Source organism: Sinocyclocheilus anshuiensis, unplaced genomic scaffold (assembly GCF_001515605.1).
Source record: "Sinocyclocheilus anshuiensis isolate Anshui unplaced genomic scaffold, SAMN03320099.WGS_v1.1 scaffold269, whole genome shotgun sequence".
NCBI classification, from domain to species: Eukaryota; Metazoa; Chordata; class Actinopteri; order Cypriniformes; family Cyprinidae; genus Sinocyclocheilus; species Sinocyclocheilus anshuiensis.
Window position 1 is genome coordinate 468,742 of NW_015536474.1, and position 9,588 is coordinate 478,329.

Below are 9,588 nucleotides of genomic sequence, written 5' to 3' on the forward strand. Positions count from 1 at the left end.
TTATTTGTAAGAGTGTAGGTTGCTGCTGTGTTCTGGGTGGTCGTTAGATTGTTGCTTTTATGTGTCTCTGTGCCATAGTTCACCTATTGACGTGAAATATACTGTATGTCTTTCATCTGTTGATGGCATTCACAGAACTTCAAGCATACTGTCAGTGTTTAGTTTGCTTGCAGAGATTACGCTGTGCAGCTTCATCGAAAGATGTGAGTTCTTTGAACGAACACAAAACATTTGTGAAAGAGGTCAATGTACAGCGCAAAAGACCCGGTGGTGACAGCTTTATGTGTTTCTGAGCTGTTTGGTGGGTTTCGTTTTTGTTGAGATGGGCAGTGTCAGCTGGCACCCTATGGCTAGTGTTTGCTTATGAGTCTTTGCAGTTTGCACCTGGCATTTGTCAGTAGCTGCAGTTTGACATTTATTTAAACTGAGGGTGTTGCGGGCACATCGCTGATGAAATGAGAGATGCTTCCTCTGTGTTTTATAGAAGAGTCTTATTTTATAGTTTTAGTAACGTTTTATTGTTTCTCTTAGGTCTATGTTTTTTTTAATTTTTTTTAATTTTGTTGAACCTGATCTAGTAAAAAAGTAATATATTTAAAATACATGTATTTCATACTAAGTATAGTTCAAATTTAACATGTTTACTGACATATCACTCGAGACTTACTTATATATTATAATTAAACTTTATTTAGAGCACTACTTGTGAACAATGAACATTTCTTAATATTAAGTCTAAAATGTGTTTTAATTTGTCACTGTTGATGAGGATTGCATGATCTTTACATAATATCGGTCTTTAAATGCAAGATATTTAAAGTGCACCTAAAATATACTTGCAATAGTTTCACTTAGCACAATCAAATATACTTCAGTATATCTTTAGTTGGACTTCTGCACAATTAAATTAAAAATTAGTTGTTCAAATTGCTTCAAATGTTCAACATCGTTTCTGAAGGCCTTTGAAAAGGTAATAGTGCACAAAACCACAGTCCAGCCTGAGAGTGCGTCTGTGTTCACGAGTCTCTTTGTCCTTGTGCTTTTTCCCTGGGCAGTCGGTGGTTCACTTTCACTCTAAGCACATGCGACACTCTCTGGCGCTGGCCTTTGCTAGGCTGAATATCTCTGTCACCTCCTTCATTTCCTCTGGCATCTCTGACCTTAATGTGTGAGGCAAGCCAAGCAGGATCCCGTTCACGTTTGCCCGGAGCGTGTCATGCAGATGTCAGTAGCACGGTCTGATATCAGTGTGCATTTGACTGATGACTCAGTCGTATATAACCACACAGGTATGTTTAATGATTAATGTGCAAAAATCATGCCGCATCCACAATCTTTATTGAAATGTGGTGGATTCATTTTAATATGGTGGTTTAAAGGCATTTTGCATTCACAGGGCACAAGTGATGAATGAATTTTAGATCCAAACGTATGTGTAAATAACACCGCCAGATTTAAGATTCGTTCGGAGTGAGTACGATTAATGGCATTTACAGGAAATGGAGACCATCCCTGTGCAAATGTTAGCAAGTTTAGTGAAGGCGGTGTCAGATATTGCACAAACTGTATGTGGCAGAGAGAGAGAGAGCTGCACATGATAACTGTAGAAATCATTTTTACTGGTCAAAAATTTTACATATGCATATAATTAAATTATTAATCAAGCTTTTTTGATATTACATGATTTGCTTGGAGCATTAAATATCTTTTAGAAGTTGTTGTTGGTGGTAGAATTTTTTTATTTTTTTTTATTTCATTATTCAACACTCTTTCCTGGTTTGATGAATTTTCCTGTTCCCATTTTTACATGCTTCGCTTAGGAAGAAAACTGTAATGCGAGATGTGAGTGATGTAGAGCCTTACGAGAATTTAACCATAAATAAATAGATAAATAAACCATTATTTCTAATATTGGCTTTTTATTGAGCTGTTTGTGCCCCGTGGGTTCCCAGATGTGTTTGGAAACCCTATCCAGGAGTAAATACATACCTAGAAGGAAAACCAATGTTTTAATAATCTCTCCACAGATTCTATTACATGAACAGCTCACTTCTGCAGCACATGATAGATGTCTTAGGGTGACTAGGGCTTGAAATCTAGACAACAAGCCAACTTAATTTTTATATTTGCATTTGCATTCATGAACTCTCAGCCTGTTGTGACGCTCTCATCAAAGTGCATCTTTTCTCAGGAGGGTCGTGTAATTGAATCCCAGCATCAAACAGAGCTTGTCCTAAAGGCAAATCATCAACTTTATGGAAAGAAAAGGCATGTTATTGTATAGTATGAAATTTCACATTGCTCCCCGTTTCTTTAAACCCAGTCCAGCTGCACAAACATCTCTCCCCATCAGACCCCGTCAGTCCCTTAAAAAAACACGTCAATTAAGGTGACAAACCTACAGTGAACCCAGAGATCAGAGCCTTGAGTGTACCGGAGTCCCTGCAGAGGGCCGTGATTCTGTGAATAACAGGTACAGTATGTGAAGTTTCACAGGGCGACTGAGTGCTTATAGATTTACCCAGAACATTGTGTGTAGAGCTGAACCACCCTCATCCAATGTACAGAACAACGTGTGAAAAAGCCCAGAGAAACATTTCTTTGCTTACGGTTTTCTTGTGCTTCCTTGTTTCTTTTAAAGGAATAGTTCACCCAAAAATGAAAAATGGCTGAGAATGTACTCATCCTCAGGCCATCCAAGATTTGATGAGTTTGTTTCTTCATGGGAACAGATTTGAAGAAATGTAGCATTACATCACTTGCTCACCAATGGATGCTCTGCAGTGAATGAGTGCCGTCGGAATGAGAGTCCAAACAGCTGATAAAAACATCACAATAATCCACAAGTGACCCACACCACTCCAGTCCATCGGTTAACATCTTGTGAAGCCAAAAGCTGCGTGTTCGTAAAAAATATTAATCCATCATTAAGACATTTTTAATTGCTTCTGCCTAAAATATCCAAAAAAGAGTCCTCTATCCATAATAATGCTTCCTCCAGTGAAACAGTCATCTGGTCTGAATCAGCAGAGAAATCTGCACAAATCAAACACTGTTTACAAGCCAAAATAGTTCTAAACAAATATTTGGAAGTGTGAGGACAACAGGAGATCAACTTTTCCACTGGAGAAGCATTATTATGGACCAGAAGTGACAGTTTATAGATAAAATGTCTTAATGATTGATTTGTTTCTTACAAACATGCAGCTCTTTGCATCATAAGACATTAACTGATGGACTGGAGTGGAGTGGATTACTTGTGGATTATTGTGATGTTTTTATCAACTGTTTGGACTCTCATTCTGACGGCACCCATTCACTGCAGAGCATCCATTGGTGAAACAGTGATGTAATGCTAAATTCCTCCAAATCTGTTTCTGATGAAGAAACAAACTCATCTTGGATGGCCTGATGGTGAGTAACTTTAAGCAAATTTAAATTTTGGGGTGAGCAATTCCTTAAAGTATAATTTTGCTTCTTTTAAAAATATTTTAGAGAAATAAAAACAGACAATAGTTGACGTGCAGTAAGAGTATAGAGCTATAAAATAATAGCAGCTCAGACAGTGTTCGAACTATACCGTGGACTTTGGGGGGGGTTCGTGCGCTTGCGCATGCCTCAAAAGAGGGCTTACAATGACTTACAAAGATACATAACAGCTACAAGTGTATGCACTACTTGCTTTATGCAAGCACTATATAGGATAAATCACTATACAGGATTTACCCTCTTATACTTTATAGACATGAATTGATAGGTGAAACAACAAACAGCCACCCACAAATAGTCTATAAACAAAGCATCAGGCTGTCTTTGAGTTCACATGAACAGCGGTTAAAGTTACTCGTTGTCAGGCTACAGAAGAATACCATAATTCCTCCGTTCAATTAGGCCTATGACATCGAGAGTCACGCAGACCTATAACAACCCAGCCACAACACATAATTGCGAATAATATGCCTTACCTTAACACAGAATCGACCACAGAGTCCAACGTTTATATTTTTTCTACGAATCTTTGAGTTAACATGTACTAAACATGAGTGGAATTTGCACCGCAGCGCCCCCACACCTTGATGCTCATCACAAGAATAGCATGTATAGTTATCTTTATTGAAGTGAATTAGATTTAAATCGCCGTCATGCATGAATAAATGAAATTTTTGCGATTTTACACATAATAATCCACGATGATCACATTACACAAAACTGAAATTGCACGTCAAAATAACACATTGTCAGTATTTTTTGAGACCCCCCAAAATTTAACAAATCCCGTTTTCAGGGGAGCCCATGTCTTATTAAGGGGAGCCGAGCTCCCCCTAGCTCCCCCGTAGTTCGCACCCTGAGCAGATGACTTTTGCAAATTTGAGTACTGTTTAACATTATTATGATCTCTTCTGAGAATTTGTAAAATTATAGGAGTCTTTCCCCAGGAGAATCATCAGAGAGGCTGAAAAGAAGTAAGAAATGGCATTTGCAACTGGATATTCAGTAAGAAAAACTGCAGGGACTTGATTCTATCCATCAACAGTTGACAGCAAACTAAACAAGCAGGAATCTAATTAAGAAGGAACATTAATTTTTATCTCAAATTGAGTTTAAGCAAAAGTGTCCATTTGCTTTATTTAGTTTCATTTCTGTCAGGGAGAAACAATTTAGGCTTTTCTAGTATGAGAAACCAAGTCTAGAGACAGAACTGTTTTTGTATTTTCTCAGCACTCATTTTTGTGCACACCCATTAAGATTAAGATTGCAGTTTTTCATTATCAGTGCTCTCTGTTTGCGTTTCTCATTTTATTTCCATTTGGAAAGTCATTATTCTGACTATTTCTTTCTAGTTTTACAAGACTGAACTGATATTTTAGTCTGCCAAATTATTGATTTGTTCCTTCTTGTTTAGCTTCCCAGTGGAACATTAGGTCAAATGTAAAGATTTATATTTTCATAACAACGTGCAAAGAGTAAGAACGTGTTCAAATGCTCCTTTGAAAGCTCTTTTGTGTTAGTGAAATCTTCACTCCTCCACAACCACAAGCCCACTATTCTGCACTCGCCAGCGACTCCAGAAGCTCCATTGTGTGGCAATGTACATTGCATACAGTACCAGTTGTGTTGCAACAATCGTCTGCATTGTGTTTGCTTCTTTCAGTAACACACAGACACTGAGAGCAGTTTACATACTGTACATACTGTCTGCTGCGCTGAGCCGCATTAGCAGTGATTTCCTCAGAAATTAAGGCATGCAGACATAGCAATTTGCCTTGTCTGATTCATAGAAAAATGCAACAAAGTTCATATTCTCAGTTTCAACCCTGTAAAACCCAACATATATAATAATAGTCTGAAAATTAAAAAAAAAAAAAAAAATTAATTAAAATATATATTGAACCATTAGACAAAATCTAGTTTGTGTATGCATTTTTGTGTTAATTATCATTTTTGAAACATCTTTTAAAGGCTCATTTATATGATACATTGAGAATATAGAGGAAAAAAAATGTATCTCTTATTTTTATTAAGAAGCTCAAACTGTGCAAAAATATGCAATTTGGTGCAGATGCTATTATTCATATGGTCAAAAAGTAAGATGAAATTATGATAGCTTGTAATGTAAATCTTTATAACAGACTACTTACATAAAATGCATGTAAATATCAGTTGTCACTCTATATCGCCCAATAATGTGTCTTAGTAAGATAATATTTAAATAATTAATAAATTACATTGAATATTTAAATAAATAGTTTTATGATCAAAGCTCTGTAGTTTTAAACATATAATGCAATGCAATACAATAATGATTGTATGAACAAATACAAAGATGAGATGAACAAATAAAGGTTCCTCAAAAGCCTAATGGTCATATTTGATGTTCACATTTTAACATGATTTTTCTTTATGTATGGTAAAATTAAGTGTTCATCTTGAAATATTACTAACAATGGTAAAGCTATTATTTTGTTTACTTTGTTATTTGTTTGCATAACTGTTTGCATGTTATTCTAAAGAAATTAATTGTCTTCATAGTCTCATGAAATGAGATATCCTCTGAAACTCTATAGAGGAGATTGAGGCTCTTTTTTCTAAGGAGAAATATCTGAGGAACAGGAGGCCTGTAAGCAAGCCTCTCAGTTTAATCTTATTCTCAGTACTGAAACAATTGAGATGTTAAATAGTCTGTCGATTGTGATTTTTATTTCCTGTAGGAACTCAAGAGTGGTTAGATGCAGTAAATCCTGTTGTATGTGGGTAAAAGGTGGACAATCTTAAGAAAGGGAATCTGTGAGAAAAAGCCGTCAGGTGTGAGGAATGTCAGGTGTGGTCCTGTTGAGGAAACCGGGCGGCTTGAAGATATGTGTTCATTTCCCACTGTGCCAAACGGCATGAATGAACTCGTTGCAAAGCCACAAATATGCAGTAAACAGCATTTCTGTGGAGGTTTTAAATGTTCATTCACTTCCTTAAAGACAAAGCATTCTAATTAATAACTTAAAATGTAAATAAATAAATCACGAACATGCATGCATCTCCATACTCATGTCCATACTCAGTTTCCACCTAAAAAGAAAATAAATAAATAAATAGGCATATCTTTTGGGGCATTTATTGTTATTATTTGCATTTGCATTGTGATTTTTTTAAAGCTCACTGTAAAAAATGACCGTGAATTTAACGGTAAAGACTGTAAAAATGCTACAGTAAAAACCTGTTAAATGGTTAATTTAAATTCCTCTACTATATACGGTGAAAAACTGTATTGGACATTACATGTAATTTTACGGTAGTATACGGTTTTTGGAAGTGAAAAAGACCTTATAATTTACAGTGAACAACCGTAAATTGACATTCCCAGAATTCCCTGCGTTACATTTCAAATTTGATGTTTTTTTGTTGAAATAACTATGTTTCTTCTTAGTTTTTTCTTATCAGTTTTGTATATTAGGGTTGTATGTTACACCTAATGTTGTTAAATTAATGTTTATTGCATTATTTCAGTTTCATGTGTGTTACCATGATGGTGTTTAGTGTTTGTGGGAATGACACTGTGCACCTTCTATATATGTTATTATTTAAAAACTGCTTGTGATGGGCTTTGGTTCATCATGTGACTTTCTCATCACCACCTGCATTTGGTGGTTATCAGTGTATCATAAAGGTACAAAACAGATTTCAGTACTTCAATTGGATTGTATATTAACATTATTTCAGTTAATGAAATGACAGTATTTAACTGTAAATTTAAGTTAAAACCGTAAAACCTCAAATGTGGCTACCGTATTTTTTACGGTAAAATTCCGGCAACCACAGCTGGCGGTTTTTTACCGTAAATTTTCCAGAATTTTCATTTACATCTGTTTGGCATTCAGTCATTACTGATTCACTTTCACTTATTACATTCTCTTTAATGTGATGTGTAAAATAATACTCATCCAAGACGACGATGAATCTGTTTACAGAGGAGAGGTTGAACAGCTGGCTCTGTGCACTTCCATAACTGTCTGGTTTGGGTCAGCCACCAAATCAGTCATAAGAAGACTGCAACAGACTGTTAGGACAGCTGAGAGGATAATCAGAATTAGCTTTATTCGCCAGGTGTGCGCAAACACGAGGAATTTGTTGTGTAAATAAATAAATAGTAAGACTTAACAATAAATAATAATAATGTGTATGAATCTGGAACAGTATAGATTTATGTACAGATTTGTGCATTATTTACTCTATATACAGCTGTATAAATAAAGAGATATGCATATGTATTTACATAATACTTGAGAAAGAGGCAATAATTAAAGATGGAGAATGAATTACAGAACACAAGTAATGATTCATGTGTTAGCTGTTTAAGCTGGAGATGGCATGGGGGAAAAACTGTTTTTATGCCTAGATGTTCTAGTGCACAGAGATCTGTAGCGTCTGCCTGAGGGGAGAAGTGCAAACAGGTTGTGTCCGGGGTGAGAGGGGTCTTTGATGATGTTACCTGCCCGTTTCTTCACTCTGGAGTTGTACAAGTCCTGAAGAGTGGGCAGGTGGACACCAATGATCCTTTCTGCTGTCCTAAGAGTCTGCTGCAGTCTTCTTAAATCTGATTTGCTGGCTGACCCAAACCAGACAGTTATAGAAGAGCACAGAACCGACTCAAGGGGGGGGTTGCAGAAAACTGTGTCATCTGCGCCTGTGGCAGGTTGAACTTTTTTAGCTGACGAAGGAAGTACAACCTCTGCTGGGCCTTTTTCACAATGGAGACAATGTGACAGTGGAGTCAATGTGAGTGTCCCACTTCAGGTCCTGAGAGATGGTGGTTCCCAGGAATCTGAATGACTCCACTGCAGCCACAGTGCTGTTCACGATGGTGAGTGGGGGAGAGCAGGGGTGTTTCTCCTGAAGTCCATGATCATCTCCACCGTTTTGAGCGTGTTGAGCTCCAGGTTGTTGTGAATGCACCAGACAGCCAGCTGCTCAACCACTTGTCTGTAAGCAGACTCATCACCGTCCTGGATGAGACCGATGACTGTAGTGTCATCTGCAAACTTCAGGAGTTTGACAGAGGGGTCTTTAGAGGTGCAGTCATTTGTGTAGAGGGAGAAGAGCAGTGGGGAGAGCACACATCCCTGAGGGGCACCAGTGCTGATCGTGAGAGTCCTGGATGTGAGTTTTCCCAGCCTCTATCTGCTGCCTGTCTGTCAGGAAGCTTGTGATCCACTGACAGATGGAGGTGGGTACAGAGAGCTGGGTCAGTTTATTCTGAAGGGTGTCTGGGATGATGGTGTTGAAAGTCCACAAACAAGATCCTTGCATAAGTCCCTGGTTTGTCCAGATGTTGCAGGATGTAGTACAGTCCCATACTGACTGCATCATCCACAGACCTGTTTGCTCGGTAAGCAAACTGCAGGGGGTCTAGTAAGGGTCCAGTAATGTCCTTCAGATAAGCCAACACCAACCTCTCAAATGTCTTAATGACCACAGACGTTAGGGCCACAGGTCTGTAGTCATTAAGTCCTGTTATCTTAGGTTTCTTTGGGACGGGGATGATGGTGGAGCATTTGAAGCAGGCAGGTACTTTGCACAGCTCCAGTGATCTGTTGAAGATCTGTGAGAAGATGGGGGCCAGCTGGTCAGCGCAGGTTTTCAGACAGGCTGGTGTGACACCGTCTAGGCCTGGTGCCTTTCTTCTCTTGTTCTTTCTGAAGACCTGGCGCACATCATCTTCACTGATCTGAAGTGCAGGAGTGGGGGAGAATGGGGTAGCTGGAGGTGTTAATGGTGTTTTTTCAAACCTGCAATAGAACTCATTCAGATTGTCTGCCAGTTGATGATTGCTGGGGGATGATGTCTTGTAGTTGGTGATGTATGCTGGGGGATGGTGTCTTGTAGTTGGTGATGTCTTTCAGACCTTTCCACACTGAAGCCGTGTCATTGGAAGAGAACTGGATCCTTAGCGTTTCAGAATAATTCCTCTTTGCCACTCTGATCTCCTTTTCCAGTGTGTCTTTGGCCTGTTTATACAAGACTCTGTCCCCATTCCTGTAAGCATCTTCTTTGGCCTGACGGAGCTGTCTGAATTTTGCAGTGAACCATGGTTTGTCG